The following is a 23,879-nucleotide window of genomic DNA, read 5'->3' as shown; positions in this document are numbered from 1 at the left end:
TTAGCTCTCTATATTCCTTCTCTAGATGAAAAACACCCTGGTTTAAATACAGAGGAACTTCTGCATCACTGATGATAGGACACAACAGTTAACATATTTGGTTATGTTACAATTTTTTCACATAAAATAATACAGAAAAAAAGTTTGTTTGATGATGGTCGACACATATTGGGAAGGGGAGCAGGTGGTATTATTCTATTAATCAGCTGGGATAAATTATATTTCCCTAGCAGGACGAATAGATAAACCAAATATAGGAAAACAAAGGCAATGACTGAATATTAATAATTTTATGATGCGGTGTCAGTTTTAAATATTATTACATAACACTATTTCAGCCATTTCTCTGAACAGCTTTAAAGTGAAAAACTAATCCAGACGACCAATTTTAGCCATAGGAGTCTGTGTGCAGAGAAGCAAAGAATTTATTTATTTTTTTTATTTATTTATTTACTTATTATCTTTTTGCAATTTGAACTTTTGTCAAGTTTCAAACTCTAGCATTCATGTATTTTTACTGGGATTTTAAATAATAGACACATAGGAAGTATTGGATGATTGTGAAGATGAAAAAAGATTTAAGAATATGTATCTTTTTAGTACCAGAAAAAGAAAAAATGCTCAGTTAACTGCATGCAGAGGGGCATTCTTGCTGCATGTTTCCATTTTTTAAGAGGCTTGAGAATACTTCCCTCTAGTATTGTTCTGTATTTAACTCAGTCTGTCATCCCATCAACTTCCTGCAGAAGATGAGCGTCTCCACAACATGATGCAGGTATGACCATTTTGTCAGCACCTTAAGCAGGCCCAGAAGACCAGACTAGAACCCCTGTAATGCTTGTTTCAAACTGAAAACAAAACCTTTTATGGCTTTCATTCAGCAATGTCATTCTTCCTTGGATTGTTTGCTAAGTATCTGTCCTTTGAACAGATTTTCTACTTTTTACAATGTGAGAGGTGCATTTCTGCAGCTCCTCCAGAGTTATCATGGTTTTCTTGGTTTCTTTTTTTGACTGTTGCTTTGCTTGTCATCCTCATCTTCTGGGTTTAGAGAGGTACCATGCCTTTCCATAGAGACACATTTCAAAAATCAGACTTCTTTGCTTTCAGCCTCTCCAAATATCACCCTTAAACCTATTGAATGTGTTCTGCTCTAATGATCTGTTCTTTACAGAACAGATCATTAGAGGTGGGTGGTAGCTAGGTACATTTACTTAGTTATGTTTGAGTAACTTTTGAGAAAAAAATTACTTTTGGTTGGTAGTTGCTACTGCATTTCATTTTTCTCCTTTTCTCGAGGAAATAAATAAATTATCACTGCTCTAAATTGAGTAAATTTTCAGGCTACTCTACCCATCATGAGTAACACAACTTAGTGAAAAACAAGCTTTTTAATCGAAAATACACCAGAGAGAAACAAATCTACAGTTTGTGTTTAGGTAATAATTTTTCTTTGTATTTAAGACTCACTGGTTTAATGGTATTTTCATTAAACCAGTGAGTCCATCCATCCATCCATCCATCCATCCATCCATCCATCCATCCATCCATCCATCCATCCATCCATCCATCCATCCATCCATCCATCCATCCATCCATCCATCCATCCATCCATCCATCCATCCATCCATCATGCATACCCAAAGCGGGGATGCTGTATTCCGTTTTTACTCTGAAGTTGAAATACCTTGTTGAACAGGTAAGTGAGAACACTGGGATCCAAAAGCAGGCACCTGCAGAGTGCAAGAGCATCCTATAGTTCAGCCAATATAAAACACAGGTAGATCTATGACATACCCAATACTTTTGGTAATTATTTCACAAAATCTACAAAAAAATAGGAAAAAGTTTGCTTTTACTCCATATTATAGCTTTGTTGTTAGCCATGTTAGTCTTTTTCAATCATATTGAGTTGACTCATATGTAACTTTTATAGATGTTAATGTTTTTAATACATAATAAAATATGAGTAGAACAACCTAAACATAATTTTCTATGGATATGGCTGCAGTTTAAGTGGATGGAGTCTTACAAGCACTTGCCTGTTTACATCTGCATGTAATGTATGCATTTTACTATGGAAAACTGTGCATGTAAGTGATAAACTGTTAGTTCTATCAGTCTCAAACATATTCTTTATAAGTATTACTTAATGCTAGGTAGAATCACATATATTGATATTATGATATTTAAAATCTTTGTGTCTATTTTCCTGTAGTTTAGTGTGGTTTCCTAATGTCGATGCCTCTGTAGTGATGTTAGCATAAGCAGGAAACTTCCCTCAATCTATATAAGCTTTGTGCATTGCCATTACTCTTTTAAATGTTTCTCATTGTTGCCAATGGAGTTGGCAAAACTCTCATCTGGCCCTGAGCAACTGGAATGCTATCGCCTCTAAGACAAGGTTCCTTTAACTTGAACTGCAGGGGCTTCCTTTAAACCAGGCATGCCCAAAGTCGGTCCTTGAGGGCCACTGTCCTGCAGGTTTGTAAGGGATTCCCTGCTTCAGCACAGCTGAATCTGATGAATGCAGCTCAGCAAAAGCCTGTTAAACACCTCTCAATAAAAATCAGCTATGCTGGAGCAGGGAAACCTCTTAAACCTGCAGGACAGCGGCTGAGAGTGCAGAATTTTATATGGTTTTAGGCCAAATATTGCAGAAATAAACATGGAAACATTAATATGTCAGAATTTGCACATTAACATACAAAAAGGCTAAACTTACACAATTAATCTACAAAAATAATGATTTGTGATTCACTTACTATTTTTAAAAATTGATATATATTAATCTCAATTTTATTTGTTCGACAGTACTAATCTGCTTTTTCTCAGTGGCTGACAAACAAACTTAAGTGCAATATACTCACCTACAGAGCTTCAGTGGCTGCCTAATCATTAACAGCTGGTAAAAAAATGAATTAACTAGAAAAGACGTAATTAAATATGTTGCCTTGATTAACAAAGTGAAAAAAAATGAAAACATGGGTAAAATGTTTTCAGGGAAACAGGTGAAACAAAATATTTAACTGAAAGCAGGTGGGACTGCAGCTGTAAGGGAAACTAATCGAAGGCAACGGCTGAAAAAGGACAGACCAGAAAACTAATCAGAACAGAAGAGAAAATGAACTGAATTAAAAATTTCAACATAAAAGAAGTATAACTCAGATTTAATTTTTTAAACATGTTGTTTCAGACGCATGTTAGCATATTGTACAGTCGTTAAACAATGGTCAGGGGCGGATTTAGGAAATTTGGGGCCTTAGGCAAAGACAGACATGGGGCCCTTTGAAATGTGAAGACAAAACAGACCCATTATACAGATATAGAAATGTTTAAAAAATACACATACATTATTTGTTCTACCTTTTGTCCCACTCTTCCCTTTTCTAGCTGTTTTTCTCTGTATGTTTTCTTTTGTGCCTTTTCCTTTCCATATTGGCAATGTGCTCAGCTGTTTTTCCATTCTGTCCCACAAGTAATAAAAGATTTTTTCCAATCACTAAGCCCATTCTAACTTAGCTGATTGCTCCTTCTGTGTTTTCAAATAGGCAACAGCAAAAGTAAATAACCCAGTATTTCTTATCACTGCAGACCAGCCATGATCAGCTTCTCTGTTCTCGATTTTTCATTTGAATAATATTATAACTGCATGATTCGTGACAGCAGACAAGAGAGAGGAAAGAAGGAAAGGAAAGAAGGGGTTATGAATCTACTTACTCTGGAGTGCAGAGTTCGCTGCTTTAATTTATTGTCGCCAAAGTCTCCAATAACAGAAAAAAGTCACTAGATTTGGCATTAGGTGGTTTTTTAAATTAAATTCGCTAGAGGTGTCTGAAAAGTTGCTAAAATATAGCGACAAAAGCGCTAAGTTGGTAACACTTAGCACTTTTAGGATTTGCTGCTGCTTGTTTGGACCTTTCTGCAAATGCACTAATCCAATGCTTAATATTATAAGCATTCTGCTGGCATTTTAACAAAAGTATTTTTATCAAAAACATAATTTATGTGCACAAATAAGTAATAGCTGCATTAGCCATACATTTAAAAGGAGTTTAATGGGGCCCCCAGGAACCTGGGGCCCTAGGCAACCACCTAGTTTTGCCTAATGGTAAACCCGCCCCTGACAATGATATTATAAGAGAGAATTAAAATGGATACAGTTTGTCAGTTTACATACAGTAGTATTTAAAGGCCTTAAGACAAGTTCAAAAGCTTGTCTCATTAGCTCAAGTTTTTTGAATTAGCTTAGTACTTGTTCTGTCCCTGCAATCCACTGTTAGCCCTGCTAAAGAGGAACATGCAGACAGCTCTCTGTCTGAGAGACACATGCCACAAGCAGGTCCCTGCAGAGATCGGCTTTCACCTTCTAAAATTGGCCCGCATTGAAAATCCTCAGGTCTGCTTTCTCTCTGGATGCTCCTGTGTGACCACGCAGAGGACGTTTACAACAAAAAGAAAATGACCCTATTCCCTGTTCTCTCTCACCCCTCTCTGAGTGAACACAAAGTTGACATTAATAGAAAATAAAAAGGAAAAAGTCTTGAAACAAAGTTGAAGCCTTTGGTTACGTTTCAGAGCACAGGGCAATTTAAAAGCTTGAAATGTGGAATTAGGGAGGATTTGATGCGTTTCAAATTGAATGGACGGGGACAGCGTCGGTGGCGTTTGCACCTTCAGGCATTATTTAAGTAATGTCTTGTGGCACATTTGAGGCATTGGAAGGCAAGGGCATAGAAATGAGGGATTTATGTAGACACTGCTGCAGCTATATCTCCCTACTTGAAGCTGAGTGCATGCTCTGGCGAGTTAGAAAAACAAGAAGACATGCAAGAAGATTCAGATCATACAGTTTTATGTGTTTTAGCTATCTGGATATTCACTTTAAACAGCATCTAAATCATGCATTTCTCAGTGGACCTCATCCGGTTCTTATCTAAACCCAGGCAGTGGAAGATAACTTGATTTGCTTAAGGAACAGAGGAGATATTAACAGCACTTTGACTACGGTAGTGGCCCCTTCTGTTGCTTGTATTAAACCCATCCAGCACTTCATTATGCCTGAAGTCTCTGGAGAATCTTTGCGTACAGTCTCCCTTTATCTCTTCTTCTCTCCTGAGTTTTGCTCCCTCTTTCTCTCTCCCTCTCAGGCTCATGATACAAGCATCCCAGTAGCAGACAAGAGCATCATCAACATGCGCAGTGTGCCGGTGTCATGCAGATAGCCTCTGTGTTGGTAATGGAGGGAACAGCGATCGATACGAGGCAGGAGATGGCTGCAGCTGAGGGGCCTCTGTTTGGCTAGCCCTAATCCTGATGAGTAATGTTGCTGTCATAATAGCGAGGATAATTTAACGCTGACACTTAACTCAGTGATGAATGGCCTGTCGCAGACACCGCACCAAGTCAAGCCGCATGTCAACTTTTGAAGCATTCATTTCATTGCCGATTCAAAGACAGTGCCATAAACAGGTTTTTTGGTTAACTTCAGAATGATTGGTAAAACAATCGAAACTTCAGATGCCCTTGTTTTTGAAAAACTTCCTAGAAGTCAAAGAAATAAATCAAGCTTTTCAAATTGTCATGAAAGTTTGAATTTAGCCATTTTTATGTTATGTTTTACCTTCTTGGCTGGTAAATAATCTGCTTATAATTCAGATTGTGGTGTGTGTGAAACAGATGAAAAAGGATTTGCTGGTATTTATCATCTTAAAACAGGACATAGTTTTAGTATTTTAAATGCTAATCATTGGTAACAGAGGTGAGGTGTCCTGGTCTGATCTTGGCCAGAATAAATCCTGTCTGTGCTTTTCTCAGCTGCACATTTTGCTCGTTGTTGATGTGCAGGATTGCTGAACTGAATCTGGTTAGTTAAAGGGTTTCTGTAATAATTTCTCAATAAAAATAAAACATGTTTCAGCCAAAGAAATCCATTTCTAAGTAACCTGTATGCACTTTCTGTTGATAACATCCTGTAAATATTTCTGATGAAAATCTGTAATCCAGATCTGTGTTGAACAAACTGAGAATTGTTAACATATTATAGCTTCCCTATAAAATCAATTGCTGACCATGTCCAACCCTGTATGATCTAATGTTGTAGCCATCTTATGGTTGCTTTCAGCAAGATAACACACCATCAAAGCTCAAATGATCTCACACAGGTTTTTTTGAACATGGCCTCCAGAGCTACCAGATCCAAGTCCAGGAGAGCAGCTTTGGCATTGGGGAAAGAGAAGATTTCCATTGGAGCCAAAAACAATCTGCAGCAAATGCCTAAACATGTCAATGAGGAAAAAAAGCTTCTATAGATCGTTGCCATGGGGATATTAAGACAGTTCTTTAGGGGAAACGTGGTCAAAACTCATTTCAGATAAAATGTACATGATAAAAAGGCGGCAGATTGTAAGTTAAATGTACGCCATTAGAATAGATTATGAAGATGTTGTTTCTTGTTATTTTACTCATCTAAGCATGAGTGTAGGTTTGCATTGGGACCATAGGGACATGTCCCTACCAAAATTTTGTCTCGACCTACTTGTCCCTACCAATAATTCTATGTGAATAACATGTTTATAATTTAAAATACGGTGTTGTGGCAGCAGTTGCTTCTTTTCTCACAACTTGTATATTAAAGTTAATCATTTAAATGCTCAGTGGCAGTTCTCCTTAAAGTTCCCATGCCTATGTAAATACAATACATCTATTTGAAGTCCCTTGAATATGTTATTTTGCTTTGTTTTACACTACAGAGAATATCAGCATATATATTTAAAAATAAGAATGGGTTTTATCTCTGCACAATTCTATTTCTTCAAAAGAAAACACAGGATAAATACATAAACTACAGACATATTTAGACTATATTTGGTTAAAAAGATTAATTTTTACCTTCCATCTTAGTCACTGGTAAGTTGAAATGTAACCCTTTTCAAAGCGTTAAGTTGTCCCAATTTTACATCATTCCGAGCCACTGATGCTTCAAACATTGATAAACAGCATCTTGTGTGTGTAGTGCTTATAAAATTTGTATATATGTAGCAAAAATGCTGTTTTCTCTTTTAACAAAATGCGCCCTGATGCTCACGTCAAGCATAAAAGAAAAAGGAGTATACATAATGAGTAGGATCAATGACATCAGAACAATTCAACTTACCGTAAGACCTATAGTGTCCCTACCAAAGTTGAGATCAAACCTACGCCCTTGCATCTAAGATAATGTTGGAGCAACTAAGCAAATGTATTACTTTATATCTTATATAACAATATATTATTGCTATTATGTTTAAAAAGAAATGTTCCTGCAAAGAGAAAACCTTAATTTCGACCCAACATACATTTTCCAACATACATTTTCCATTATATTCATGATTTTTTTTTTTTTTTATCTCAAAACTTTGATCGTGTATGATTTTTGTCAGTCAAACTGTAGATTTATTTTGAGGGATGAATCCCCCCACTCTAATGCATTAACAGTGGCTTCATGTCGAGATAGTTCTGATACTGGAGCCGTTTGCAGGCCACACTGGGACCTTATGTACAGAAAACTAAATTGATTTGATTCCAACCTTCCTTATCTATAAAGGTATAGGAACAGCATCGTTTTTTATGATTTATTACTTCAAAGCCATGAAGTCTCTTGTTGACACAAAAGCAAAGAAGTCACTTTCTTCTTATCCGACCCAGCCAATCTCAGAGGCCACCGTGTTTAGGCCCAGCGCTGCGCTTTCTTTCGGGACTCAAAAAGGCATTTTGATTTTGTTGACAGAGGTTGTGGGAGGAAATAATGGAAAAGATAAAAACTCCAATTATGATTTTTTTTTCTTCTGCCAGCATTGCTTCTGTATGACTGATTGTGTGATAAATGACATATTTGAAAAGTGGTTGTTGTTGAAGATATGATGATTTCTTGAACAGCAAATAGGTTCCCTTGACCTTTTTTATTCAGAGATGCAGTTGTTTGGTCCCCTGATGCAGTGACTGTTTCCGAAACGGCAAATTATATCAAGTGGTGCCACAAAGAAAAAGACAAGATTTTTTCTTTATCTTAAAATTCTAAATGTTAGTTTATCTCAAAAATCATCAAGCAGGCGAGACTTTTTTTTAAGTCTTTACTCTAAAGTTGCACAAGTTTGAGACGTAATCCTTTCCTGGCTGTGTACATTGTTCCTGCTGAGGCTTTAAGACCAATATAGCAAAGCTTTAATAGCCTAATGCAGCCATTTGACCTTGTATGGCCTGTTTGCTCCATTGACACAGTCTAAATATTTACCTGTCATTGTTGATAATGCTCCAGGCTACATTGCCATTAATGGTTTTGATGGAGGACCTGGGCTTTGCAGGTGATGGAATTGCAAAATTAAGAGCAGTCAATTGGGCTACATCTTTTAGGACACTGCGGCTGTAATTCCGTGTCTTATAAAACAAATGCCTTAATCTGTGAAAGAAGATTGAAAACAATGTGTCAGCCGTCTGAGTTTTAACCTTCGGGAGGTCAGTTTAGTGGAACTTTCAAACGCTATTGTGATATATTGACAGAAAGAGAAGCTTCAGACAGAGCAAATGGCTGTTGTTTCAGAGGATTGTTGATCTGTGTAAGAGAAAATCTAGCTTAAACTAAAGCTAAATATTTTAGAACCCTGGATATCAATGTGGGGGGATCAAATAAAGTAATATCATGATGCCTTGGTGCTACAGACCTATCTTCTTTAAATTAAGTAATATCCAATTCACAAACTTTCTTAAGTTGGCATATTTGTATTAATGTTATTCAATTAAAGGGATAACTAATGTTGGAAATAAAATAAAAAAATAAATCTCCAAAGTAAAAAAAAACATGTTTTTTTTTAAAGATAATTGAAACATTTTGAACTACGGGCTTTGAGACACTAAACTTTCATGTCCATCCTTTATAAACCTGATTCTATTACGAAATCCAAAATGAGTGGTAGAGAAAATACATTTTTGTCAGGTACTGAGTTTACTTCAAAACTTGCTGATATAATTTCAGTTTCCTCATGTGAACTGAAGAACAAATATGTTTTTATTAACCAACAGGCAGCTGTTTTGTTAGTGCATGGTCTCTTTCTGAGAGCTTCATACCTCTAACATAATGTTCTTTTTCCTCTCTTCCCGGGAGTGGATTTAGGTTTCAATGATAAAACTATTTTGGTTTCCTAAGTTTACAAAGTCTTAAAAGACATTGGTAGAAAAAAAAAAATAATAAGGCCTGTATTATCTGGATCATATTATTTAGAGATGGGTGCAGAAATCCTTGCTAAACCTCTTGCAGATATTTATGTCTAGCTATCCAAAAAAACTGCAATACTTCTTTAGGAAAGTTACTTACATTTTTCCCTCAGATAAGTAAAAAAAAATCCCCTCCTCCAAAGATTTAGTTCAAACAAATATCTTTGTCTTAATTAACAGCTGATTAATGCTTTATGTGGCTGATATTTTGTATGAAAAAACTTCATGGGATAAATATTTGGTTTTACAAGAGATCATAATACAGTTATTTCTGGCATAGCTGTTACATAAAATCTTAGTGATTGTCACCATCACTGAAACGATACTGGTGAACGTCACTAATGATATGCTCCTGGTTTCAGATAATGGAGTTGTATTTATACTCTCAGTGCTGCATTTGATACAGTCAGTCATAAAACAGTTTCTTTTAAAAAGATGTGAATATTTTGTAGGAATGAAGGGAACAGCATTCACTTTGTTCATGTTAGATAAATCATCCTCATTCTATAGGGTTATCTGTGGTGTACTGCAGGGTTCTGTGCTAGTGCCAATTCTCTTTACAGTATATATGTATTTATATAGGCTCCAAATGTTAGAATTATTAGTCAGCATGGGCTTATTTTTTGCTTTTATGCTGATGGTGCTCAGCTGTGTTTTTCCATATGTCCTGATGAAACATAAAAAGCTGGCTATCTCTAAATTTCACGGGAAAAGGGTGATGCAATTTGTCACACTGTTGCCTTGCAGCAAAAGTATCCTGGGTAAAATTCCCTGCCCAGCATCTTTCTGCATCTTGTTTTGTGTTCTCCCTTTCCATGCATGAGTTCTCTCTTGGTACTCTAGATTCTTTCTAAAGTCCAAAAAATATGATTTTTAGGTTAATTGGCGTCCCTAAATTTTCCTATTTTTTGTGTGTTTGTGCATGGCTATGAGTCTTTGTGTGTCTGTGTTGCCCTGTGATGGACTGGTGACCTGTTCAGGGTGTACTGCATTACGCCCGTAGACTGCTGGAGAAAAGCACCAGCCCAACTGCAACCATTATTAATTAACCAGTAGAAGACAGATGGATGGACTCCAAATTTCTGTTTTTGAACGCAGAAAAAACAGAAGTTATAGTCTTTTGATCAAAAAGTCCCTGAAAAAGAAGCAGACCAGTCAATCACTTCATTTGGATGGGATTAAACTGATCTCAGATAATAAAATTGTGTTATTTTAGATCAGGACATGTTATTTAAATCCCATATTAAAGAGTTTTCTATAATTTCCTTCTTTTATCTGTGGGATATTGCAAAAATGAGAAATATCCTGTCCAGGGTTGATGCTGAGAAAGTAGTCCATGCATTTGTTACTTCAAGCCTGGACTATTGTAATGCTTTACTCTCAGGAAGTCCACAAACTGTAATTAAAAGCCTTCAGCTGATCCAAAATGCTGCAGCAAAAGTTCTGATGAAAATGTAAAACAGAGATCATATCTCTCTCATCTTAGCTTCTCCCTATTGGCTTCCTGTTAAAACCAGAATATAATTTAAAAATCCTCCTTCTTACCTATAAAGCCCTAAATAACGAAGCTTCATCTTTTATCAAAAATCTGATTGTTCCCTATGTTTCTATCAGAACACTTTGCTCTCAATCTGTAGGATTACCCCTGACCTGTCTGAACACTCTTGTTCTTCATGGCTCCTTTTGTTCACTAATGTGACATAGCAAATTTCATAACCGTTGTGCTCATACTGAGATTAAATCACACACAGGTTGATTATACTAAATGGACTTCTAAAGTCAACATTTGTCCATTTCTGTGTATGAAAGTATCCAATATTCATTTTTAAAAAACTTTTATTTTTGTATGGATGGACTTTTTGCCTATCCAATGAAGCATGGTTTATGATTGTAGCCTTAAAATGAAAGTGCAATGAAAAGATATGCAGTTTAATATACATCACTTAAAGTTTAGCCGAGACAGTTATACAATTGTATCTATTAAATAAAAAGGAGGTTTATAGCAGTATCTGGTGTATCATGAAGGGTATAACTGATTAGTTGTCACTCTGGCAGTGAATGACATCATATTTTTTCTCTCTGCCCTATCTTGGAGGGATTTCAGTGCTCGTTCACAAAACTGTTTGGGCAAAACTGTTTCATAGCTTTTCCAAGAAGAGTTGTGTGATTGGTTAGGATTTGGATGGACATTGTTGTTCAGGGGGAAAACAGACAGACAGACATATTTTTTGCCTCTTGTTTACAGGTTAGAAATGTCCCCCCCTTCTTACAGTTTCAACATTTGTATGATTCATATTTTACAATAAGTAACAAAGAGCATTATGCTCTCCTTGTTTTTAGTTATCCAATCTGCTATTGTGCTTCAGCTCTGTTTTTTTTTCTTAGGGTGTGATGTAAGATACAATAAATAGGACATTCTATGAGTTAGGCAGCTGGGATTATTGAGATTAGAATAAAATACATTTAACAAATTACAGTTTTTCATAACTGTGTGTTGATATATGTCGATATACGATTTTAAATTTCTTAGGTGTAAACAATACATGTTCTGTATGTCCCTAAAAGCAACTTTCTCAATTTGCTGTTTTACTAGTGGTTCCTAGAGTTTCCAGAACTAGGATGGGGGGGCAGACATTTTAGTTATCATGCTGCTCTCCAGTAAAACCAACTTCCACTTCTAGTCTGTGAGGCAGACAAACGAGGACTAGGCTTAAAATATTCCTTTTTGATAAAAATATAGTTTGAGTGACTCAGGTTATCATGAGCTATCTCTATAGTTTTGCTGTTGGAGGACCACGTTTTATCACCTGAATCTAAGCACCTGTGTTTTTGTCTGACCTCGATTGTGTAAACAAGGTTTCCACAAGAATGGCACATAACAAAGCACCCAGGTCTCAATGCCAGAAATCAACAACAAACCTAAAAATAAAGACAACTAAGAAAATCTGTCCAGTGCGAACAAATATGGAGGTTCAACATGACCCTCTATTTTTATGACTACTGGATATGCTGGTTTTCCTAAATACCAATAGTAGGAAAACTAGCAGCCTTCATGTCCAAGTCACCCTTCTTCCCTCCCTCCCTCCCACTGATCTTCCTCCAGACTCAGCAGGGTTTAAACTCTGCTGCTTTGAGTCTCATAGCTACGCACCGGAGGGATTGCTGATCCCCATTTCAGATACTGGGCCTCAATCTCTTATCATTTACAGCTGTCCACCAGTAAACAACACAACCAAACAAAACAAACAAAAAAAAATGATGGAAATAGTTGAAAAGGGGAGGTAAGTTAAGGGGAGAAAGCCTTTTATTGCTTCAGAGCTTTTACTCCCTTACTGCTTTATCGCGATCGCCATCAAAATCATAACTGCTTACACCTCTGTCACTGCCTTATCCGCACACTGCAAGTTTTTCAATTTAAAGATTGACTTGTTTCAGATGAATTTACCTTTTTTTCTAGCAAAGAAGGCCAACATCTTGGGTTATTGTCAACATAGTTTAGCTTTGTTCCTCTTAAAGCTTCTACTTCTCCAGGAATGTGTGTATTTCATGTATTTGGGAAAGGCCACCAAAGTTCTTATCCAGAGTACAGCTCAGCATGAACCATTCAGTCAGCCATCTGGCTGATATAATAAGGCAAAGTAATACATTTTTATCCTTCTCTAATTGGTGCAGTCATTTCATTATTATAAATATTAGGTATCCGTAATGGGGAACACTAATTCCTTTGACTAGACTAAAGATTCCCGCCTTCAAATAAGCGTGCTAATCTAATTAGAAAGCTAGCAGAGCTGAACGACTACATTTTCTCATACTTAGCATTGGAGGGCCGGGGCTTTGTGGAGCAGATGTGCTGTGAAATTAATTTCCTCTGGTGTAACCGGAGACGCTCTCCGCACCGTCTCTGTTATGAAATTTCCATTTCACAGATGATAACCTATTATCACTTTATTCAAGGGAGACGTGTTAATGGCCAGGAGGAGGATTGAATTATTCATATTTGCTCATTTCTATTCTGCAGCGCGGCCCTGCTCTTTTCATGCACTGAGAGAGGGCTAATGTAAACATGACCAGAATCCTTGTAAATTGGCTTGTAGAGGAGGCTGTTAGCATAGTGCCTGGGGACTGATGCTAGACGGGGATAACAGCTGATATCTGTAAAGTACAGGCTCTGGGTGTGTGTATGAGAGGGAGTCGGAGTGCATGGGTTTTGGTAAGGAGAAGAGAAACAGGGTGTGTGAGGCAGAAAGGGTGGAGATGAATGAATGAATGAGGATGTGTGAAACATGTAAAACAGTGTGTCAGCGGTGTAACGAGGATCGCACTTGCTGGAAAATGAAACTAATTGGGCTCAGAAAGGGCTAGGCACATGACTATCAATATGCATCACATCTGATGCATTCTTAAAGTGCCTTCTGAGGTAACCTATCCTTACATTTTTTTCATGTTTTGTCTTCTTACAGCTGAGAGTTAACTTATGTAGAGAGTTAACTTATGTAAAGATTAATTCAGAAGATTAGTAGAGAACACTGATCAAAGTTCACAAAGAAACAGCAGATATTCAGGGAGAAGTTTAGGAAGTTGTTTAAAGAAAGATTGAGTAACCAACATTAAAAGCATTGCACTTGTTCAATATCCATATTTTCCACTGCAGAAAGAGTGTAAAAAACTATAAAATGCATCAAATATATGGCATTTCTGCCGGGTAACTATCATTTATTCATTGATATGGTAGCAGAGTCATCTTTCACACTAACTCCTGAATGTACAGCCAGAACAAAAGCATTCAGAAGTATAAATGGACTATTCAAAGCTAGAACCAAAGTCTATTTGGGAGGCCTAAAAAAAAAAAAAAAAAAAAAAAAAAAAAAAAACATTTGCAGATATGCTTTGCTGCAAAGAAGAATAACTCCGATTTTAGTCTGCAGTTGCAACTAAAGATGTTTTTATAAAGTGTTGTCCCAATTTGGCTAAATAAAAATGTTTCACAGTTTGTTTGTTTTTTTAATTTATGAAAAACATAAAAATTAATGTGTCATATTCCTTCCTCTTATAAGTCATGCATCTCTTTTACACATTAAAGTCGCAGTGTAATGTGAAACTGAGTGAAGATGAAAACACTTGGAAAAAAAGGAGTGCACTCATGAGGTCACGTTGCTGCACTTTTGACAAACTTGTTTTGTTGGATAAATGTTTTCTACGGCTGAACCGCAGGAAGAGAACGAACATATATTTATTTCCAGTTGGTGGCTTAAAGTGCTTCAGCATGGCAGAACAGGAAGGAGCCCATTCACATATAATGAGGCGTCCTGCCCCAGTGACATAGCAGCTCCTCATTCACCAAAGACGTGACCCGTACAGAATGTTAGAGCTGGTTTTGTGCACAGATAAGCTTTGTCTGTTCACAAAAACCCCCTGTTTTCTTAAATTCATCTTAAATTAAATAACTATACCTTGTGGTGTACTAAGGGTGATTACTTTTACAACTTCTTTCTTGAAATGCACCGTTTTTTCATAGGCTGGAACCTAAAAAAGATATTTTGCTTTGATTCAATAATGTATTAAAAAAAAAGAAATTGTGGCATGGTTCTGGAAAATTTTTGGCAGAAATGTAACATTATTTGCATCAAAACATAGCTTTTAAATCTTCATCAGATTTTTCCTAAACTTAAAGCAAATTCTGCGAATAAATTAGATTTTTAGGTATTTCAATTGCTAATTAATAGTCAGATGATAGAGGATGATGAGCTCAGTTTTATTGCTTTATTTATTTTCTTATATCAGTCCGTCAAAACCTCTCCAAATGTTTTACAAATAAATTGCTTATTCTTATATTTCATTTATCATAATAATGTAAAATGAGGCTTCTGAGTTATGGTGTCAACAACAAACAATGTTGACTTTTGAAAGTATTATCTACTTATTTTTGTGGCGGGGGAGAAAGTTTTAGCCAAACTTTTCAAGTGTGCTTCTAGTCTGTTTGTTAAAAAAATCTATTATGGAATCTCTGGTCTCTTGCACGTATAAAATTTTTATTATTTTTAAACTTGCATTATTCAGGCCTTTTCTGGCGAATAGTTTGTTTTCCTTCTCCTCCAATCTGCTGATTGAAATTTAGATTATTTTTTTCTTTTGAAAGACTATGACAATTTAAAAAGAGAAAAAATGCTTAAGGTTCTTGGACAGAGTTGTTTATATATATTTTATGTATCAAAGTGTCCCAGCTCCTGACCTTGCTCTGAATGTTATCATACATAAAAAAATGCATAAAAGTACATGTTTTTTTCTTAATGTATTTATATTAATGCATAAATTGCAGGAATTTCCGTTTTAATATACATAATAAATGTGTCCATAACACGGTTAATCTTAAATATTTTGGGAGAGATCAGTTTAGTGCATGGCAGTTAGAAGGATGTACCTTCTTTTTTAACTCCATATGCATTTTAAAACATTTTATTTTTTGGCCCACACTATCTCAAGAGAAAAATTAAGTATAGAAGACGCAAAATTAACTATAAGAGGTTTAAATGTTCTCATTTACTCAGACAGTCATTGGATTACATTAAAGTTAAAACATGAATGCCCTTTTCAGTTCAGATATAGAGGCATATATTTCCTGAGGGAATCAGTTTTCTTGACGTCTTTATTCCCGCTTGTTTAAACAATCCTGCTGATATTTCAGCTGTTGATTATTCAATCTGTGATACATAACATGGTCATAAACACCAACAAAATCTATGTGTTTTTAGAATTGTACAAAATGTTAAAATCAGTGGTCTTAACCTCAAATCCTCTGGGACTACAGCCCTACAACTTTAGATGTGTCCCTTCCCCTTCACATCAAATGAATAATATGATGTAGTCAAACTCTACAGAGCTCTGCAAATGAGTTAATATTGTAATCAAGTGTTTTAGGCAAAGGCACATCTAAAAGTTGCAGGAAAACCCTCTAGAACAGGGTTTAAAACCACTAGTCCTCATCCATCATGATTTAGACCTTTTTATCAATAATTAGGATTTTACTGCTGATACAAATTAGGTACTCTCAAAATACTGTTAGAACCTGAAAGTTTTATTAGGTGCCACATGATGGGACAGAGTATCCATGAGCCTAGATTGAATATTGAAATGCTCACTTATCACTAGGTGGCAGTAGAGCATGCTAATATTGGACATATGCATATGGGTAAGACTGAAGGCCTCTGATATCATGTGACCCTGAGGGCTGCATCTCCTGTACCTCACTTGAAGAAACACAGACACATCTGAACTTTCGATTTATTTTCTTTCTCCCCAGAAGCATTAATCTGTGGTTATTCCCCCTAAACACCTGTGTGTGTTTTTTTTAACCAGGATTAAAGGGGCCAAAATTAAAGGATTTTGAACAGAATTGTGTAGCTCATACATTCTGCTATGCGAAGAAGGGTGCAAGTCCGTTTTGCTCTGATTACTTTCAATGACAAAAAGAAAAGAAGAAAGAAGGCCTGAATATTATTGTAATGGTCAAACTTCATAGGAGTCCCACTCATCTAATAAAGTCTCTCTGACCGCAATCCTTTTTGAGGACCTCTCTATTATACTGCTGCTTAACGCAATCCATAGCAATCCAAATCCTTATCAATATCAATTTACTCATATCAATAAAGAGCAGGCTCCCTCTGGATCAGTTCTCACTGGCATCTGTCTGACATTGCAGGACCCTCATCACATCCAGACTACCCCCCCTCCCTCTTCATTTCTCCCTCACACACACACCAACGAACACACCTTTGACTTTGGCGTCAATAGGGCTGACCGTCTTTGAGAGCATATTGACAGTTATCAAAAAATGCCCTTGATGTAATTTCATGCCTGTTGACGCTGGACGGCCATATGCTGAGGATTATGGGATGCCTGCGTTGTCGTATAAGCAGACGGAACTGCGGAGCCAGGCGCCCGGGCCTTGGCCACTTTACAGGAGCCTCTTAATGGCTCCCACTGCCGGTGTTAGCGCCATAGTGACCAAGTATAGTGGAGTGTCCGCTGGGGGCTGCCATCAGCTTCACAGACACAGAGCAGCAGAGAAATCCCACCCCTCCCATTCGTGACACTTATCAGGTTTAAGTGTTTGCAGTGTCACAGCATTTATCCAGCCTCTTTGTTTAAAACATTTGCATCATAAAAAAAGTCTTAAGTTTTCTGTTGGACAGATGGACACAGTGGAGAAAAAACAAAAAATCAGCATTTTTCTACATTTGATTTTACAAGACACATATTAAAATCTACAGTTATTATAATTATTTCTATTTTTTGTGCTGTATTTTGCTTAATGAAAAAAAGAATCCTAAAAAATGACATGAACCTAAACAGTATGTCCATCACCAGCCAAAGCCTATAGCAGCATATAGCAAAAACTATTCACATAAAAATAATATATTTTGGTTTCTAAATGATGTAAAATGATGTGGCTATTCTAAAACAAATATTTTGTAATATATTTTAAATTTGCCTCCGACTTATTTCTAGATCGACACTGTATAACTTAAGTACATTGTTGTACTGGAATCACTCCATTGCTTTTCCTGTGATTGCACTAACTTTTTTTCATACATTGTTTTCATACTTGGTCATCTTGACAAAAAAGTACACAGTGTATTGTTTCCAAAAGGTGGTAAAACAGTTATTGGTTGAATTGAACAGAAAGTATACCTGGCTGCCTTTGGTTAGAGCCTCTCTGCCCATTCAGCATGACCACTGGATAAATCTTCATCACTAAGATAAGACTATCAGCATAGTGTAGCATACCACGAAATCACCAGTTTTTCTTTTTTTTTTATTGTTTTTCTATTAAGTGTTATACAGTTAATGTACAAAACATTGCATTATCCCATTAGGTTTTCATGGTCTCTTCAAAAGAGAAGAAGAAGACAACAATAAAAGGATTAAGCGATTTCTCTCTAGGAAATCAATGCAGTTTTTGTCAAAATGGTGAAAATGATCCAACTCCTCATACTGTATTTCTGAAAAAAACAAAACAATTGTCTTTGATTTTTCTTCTGTTAATGATCTGAACAGATATTTTCTTTAATTGTTGTATGTTTGGCTCCATGTTTGAATAAGGATTGTTATTGTCATAGGCAGCACAGTCTGGATATCCGTGTACCACTCAGATTGCAGCAGCAGATAGTCCTGGTTTTATGTTAATACATTTTGCAATCACTTCTGAACATAGAAAACATAAATTTAGAGAACATCAGATAGCATCAGATACAGTAGAAAGTGCCCCTTGTGTCTTACCCTTGCACTGAACCTAAGGCACATTAGATGGGAGGACGCAGCTAATTTGAAGAAGACTGAGTGGCAAAGTTCAAACCTTGACTGTATTTCCTTGCATCAGTATATTTTGAGAATGTTTTCATGGTAGATGAAAAAGTAAAGATACATATTTGCTAGTTATCTTAAAACATCTATACAATAATACAAGTCCGTCAATGGTTTCTTTGTGAGATTTCTTGCACTTTCTTGCAGTCATACATTGTTAATCTATAATGAAAGTTCAGCTTAAAAGATCTGAGATTTTTCTCATTAGTAGCAACTGCAATGCAGCACAATTTGCACTGATGGCCTGTGTCAAACTCCATTTGAGAAAGAGTCCAAACCGAATACTTTTTTCAGTGTTTGTATGTTTGCAGCTTTCCCTACCTTGGCTTTAATCAACTGTTTCCCCTCCCCTGCTCTCATTTTCTGCTCTGCTTTGTTTTTCTGCTGCCAATGGCGGCTAAGGCGACTTAGCTGTTTTGTAAGCATGTGCACATCCTGATCTCTCATAATATTAGTTAAAATCAATGTGCTGCTTTTTTAATTATTGCTCATGGTACAAAGCGGGGAAGGCTCATTTAAGGGGGGATCGATATGGGAGAGCGATTGGTAGACGGTGGAGCTGTACATCAGGCGGCTTGATGTGAAAATCATTGGGGCCTGTGCAGGCTGTGGCTCGTGCTGATCATCCTGGTTAGCCCCCCAGCTGGCTGCAGGGCCTGGGTAATGGGTGAACCTTCCGTGAACCAGCATCCTTAGCCTCCACAGCACCCCCCACCCGAGTAGCACGTAATCTCATACTGCCCCAGCCCCTATGAGGGGGAAGAATAAGACATCATAAACTCTATTACAAAAAGAATCAGAAACGTAAGGCAGAAAAAAAAAACAGGTGCATTTCTTTTTCTCCCCCTTCATCTCCCCATCGATTCTTTGCAGCTCAGATTATTCTCTTTTTATTTGCTCCATCGCTTGTTTTACCCCCAACCCCCCCTCCCCAGATGCAGCAGTGCATTGTTCCCCAATGTGCACTTCTATTATCTCTGCTATCTGTCCTCTGACCACAGCCAGGCCTGAGTGGAGGCTTGCGCTCCTCTGCTCTATGGGCTTTAAAGAGGTTAATAACTTGGGCCTGTAGACATTATTTAGGGTGGCCAGAGGAAATGTAACGCTCCTCTGTTTCTGTTGCTTTAGATCCACCTTTGACCTTGGAATCGTCCCTCCCTTTGCAACCCACCTGACAAACACAACCTTGGATCTATCTACTTCACCTTACTTTCTGTCTGTTTTTCCTCTTTCTTCTTGGAGTTTCAGTGAGAGCTACCTCAGATCTCCTCCATCACACAGTTTAGCTCCTCTAACTCTTAAACTGATATAAATGACGTTCATCTCAAAAGGTGTAAACAGCAGCGTTTCACAGCACCTTACAGTTATTTGTCACCATTGCTGCCTCTAAAATGGCTCCATCTTGCATGCAGATAAAACAGAAGTTTAAAGCACCCAATAATTGTTTTTCATTATTTGCCCACTAAGCATGCATCTTGCAGTTTGTATATCAGTACAGAGGGGGATGATTTATACAGTCTCTTCAGCATTCAATGCGATCCCTCTATGGGGGTATCAATCCCTATAAGCACCGATCCAGTTAACAATCAGCATCGTGGGAAGCTAGGTTGCACAGTCAATGTTCCTAAATGTACTCCCTCCTTCTTCTAAGGGATACATGGCAGAAACTTAACAGCAGCAAGAGAAGAATCTATATGCAGTTCCTTAAAAAAGGTGTTAAAAGTGCTTGAATGTTTAAGCATTTTTGTTACGTTCAAACCACAATTTTTTATACATTTTATGGCATATAGATCAACGCTAAGTTGTGCATAATTGTCAATATCTTTTGTAAAAAAAAATATAAAAGGTATACAATGAATTTGGAGCTGTCTGTTACAGCTGTATGTCTTTCAGTCTAAACATGAAGATACTTATTTTGCAGAAATTCAATCAGATTAGATTAGGGAGCACTTGTGAATATAGTCTTTAGGATCTAATGCAGTTTCTCAGGTAGATTTATGGCTATACTGAAAAAGAGCTCTCCCTCAACATGATACTGCCAAAAACATGTTTCAGTGTAGGTATGGTGTGTTCAGGATGATATGCATATATTCTAAACTTCCAAATACCAAGCATACTTGATCTACTCCCTTGTCTTCAAAACAAAACAATCTAAAACTAAACTAAACAGAAAAAAAACTATTTAGCTCCAAGTTGACCATATTTCAGTCAGTAGCTCTTTAACGATGCTAGTGAAGTTCAACTAAAGCCTAAGAAAAAAGCATAAGCAAATAAAGACAGGTAAGTAACAATAGTAAATACAACAACAAAAAAACAAACAAACAAATAAGAGGAGAATAGTAAAAAGAAGAAGTGGTTGATTACCAAAAAAAATGCAACAATGTAACTGTTTAGTGTGGATGTGCATATGTTAGAAACAACTGGTATGTGTTTAAATCAATTGTCAAAAAAATCAGAAGGGTGAATAAAATACAGTAAAAAAAGAGGTTTCAAAGAATAATTTTCCAAAATAGGCTGCACTGTTTTGCAGTTTTTAGAACTGTTGCCCTGCAGTGATAAAGTCCTGGGTTTGCATCCCAGACTTGGGTCTCACTGCTTGAACTTGCATGATCTCCTCTTGAATGTGTCCATTCTCTTCAGGTACTTCAGCTGCATCTCAAAGTCCGAAAACATGACCGTCAGGTTAGACTTAGACAAACTTTTGTTTGATTGGTATCTCCAAATTGGTCTGAAGTGTGAATCTGTGTGTGCAGAGTTTTGCTGTCCTACACTTAAACCTATGATCCATCTAGGGTGCGTCCCGCCTTTCCCAAAGACTGTTATAGACAGAAATCAAAACTTTTGATGACTTCTTAGTTATCATTATTACTATTTCAGGTCTGCTTTTCTTGCTGGCTTCCATGTCTGTTGGCTGCTGCTCTTTTGCCAACATGAAATACTAAATGCTGCTCTCTGTTTCTAACTCATACAGTATGTATGTCTCATCCCCCAAAAAGACATCAAAGGCACTGGATCAAAAGATGTTTTGACCTTACCTTTTGCTTTGAAAACGGAAAAACTTTATTAAGTAGTTGATTGAGAGATCCAGTTGTTTATAGGGAACATTATTTCCATCCTTGTGGACTGTTTTTAAAAATACATGTTTATGCAATTTTAAAGACACAGTAGGAACTGGCCCTAAGGCTGTTAGTAGTAGCTGAACTTGGTATTCTGGTAAACACATTATACACATCAAAATAAATGAAATAAACACTATCTAAATTGTTTGATCTAATCTCTGTATCACACCAAACTTATCCTGTAACATAAACATTTAAATTAATAGGATGACCAACCAGGAGTGAGATTTTCAGGTTTAAATGTGACCGCTGCTCTTGGCCACTTTGGCTGATGGCAGAGTCTGCCCTTGGTTACAGCCGGCCAACCTCTGCTCTTTAGGCTGGAAGACATGGCTCCTATACCATCTTCTCTTAGGCAAATATTTAGTTTTATTTTGCATACATTTTATTCAAGTTTACTTAATGAAAATCTACATGGGAATCCGAAAGGCCTTCAAATTCTGTTCAGCAGAAGCTCAAATGTCTGAACTGCACCCACTGTGAAGCCTCTAGGTGCTTCCAGTTGATCACAACTTCAACTTTGAAGAGGTTTGAATCTGTGCACTTCAGTGCCTTATGCACCTTGTCTCCCTGATGTGGTAAGCAGCCCCCTGCTGGCTAAACATAGGGGAAAGAAAATAATTGCTGTGTGTAGCAAAGTTTTATTTTTGTTAATTAATATACAGGGACATCTTTAATTCATTTCTGAGATTTTGGCTTTTCTTCCTCTACAGTTTACTATTTTCTTTCTTAGTTCTTTGCTTTGCTGCTGACTCATCTGGGACACTAATCATTTATTTTCTATTCTATTCTGTTCTATTCTATTCCATTCTAACTTTGTGACAGATGGACTAATTTACTACCTAGGGAACTTCTGAAGGTAGTTAATTGATTATATGGAAGCAACAGATTTCAAATGATTAAATTCAAATGTATGTTTTTTTTTTGTTTTATTTTGCATAAATTCTATTCAACTTTACGTAATTATACAAATTTTTTTCATAGAGCCCCAATAAACTATTATGTACTGTGGTTGTATACATAATGTGGAGAGGTTAGGGAGTTTAAAGGCTTTTGCTTTGTACTGAATATTGCAGCTGAAACTGAATTTGTATGAAAAATGTCAGCCTTCTAAGGACTGTTCTCCTCAATACAAAGGAGGAGAATGACCACTGTTACAAAAAGAACTCGTCAGTAAAAGATGATATTGCATTAGCTTAAGGCTTCTCTGCAATCAGCTAGATATAGTCTTTATGATTTGACAGGCCTCCACTGCAGAATATGTCCAATTAGAGGTTAATACTGGTTAGACATAGTGACCCTTCTCTCTAAGTCACATTTTTAAAACACTAATTTAATGTTTGCTTCACATTTCTGTCTTTTGGTTTTAGAGGATCATTATATATGATCCACATTCGTTCACATGCTTACATACACACTGCTCTCACCCACTTACTCAGTCTGAAGGAAGATATTTACTGTGCCGCATCAATCACTTGTCCACAGAGAGGTTCATTTGCTGATTACAATCTTTTAAAAAAATGACTAATTGCTAAATTCTTTATCTAAATTTTTCACCAACAACTGGTAAATGAAAACGTTACTCAAAGCAAACTGGCTTTACAAATAAACAACGTAAATTATTTAACATTTATTCCTCTTACTGCACATTGTTTATAATCATTTGCATTGAGTTGCAGATGTGTCCCTGCATTTGTTTGTTTGTCCATGATGACAAAACACACTGATTAATGAAAAAAGTTGAAAGGATATAAACAAATGACATGCATGGATAATTTACCTTGCTTGTCATTGTTGGTTCCTGTCAATTTCAATGTGCGTCTGTGCTTTATCTAATGAAAGAGGCGGAGGGCGCAACGATGTTTCATTTGGCTAAAAATGCTCTGTTCAGCCAGATTTAAGATGAAATGATGCCTTTGGTTATGCACTGAGATTAATATCAAGGACATCAGAGTTCATCTAACTATAGATGACTTGCAGCTGCAGTTAGAGATGCTGACTCTGCACCACACAGACATCATACTTACCATTGAAAAGCAAGTGCTGTGTAGGAACAATGGTGACTTAAAATGTTTTGAAATATTTGTTGAAGCCTTAGAACAAGCATTAATTAAAGCAGTGTTGTGCCTGAACGCGTTCATTAAACGAAAG

This window comes from Cyprinodon variegatus, unplaced genomic scaffold, assembly GCF_000732505.1.
Source record: "Cyprinodon variegatus isolate N-32 unplaced genomic scaffold, C_variegatus-1.0 Scaffold271, whole genome shotgun sequence".
NCBI classification, from domain to species: Eukaryota; Metazoa; Chordata; class Actinopteri; order Cyprinodontiformes; family Cyprinodontidae; genus Cyprinodon; species Cyprinodon variegatus.
Note: the sequence above shows the minus strand (reverse complement) of the source record.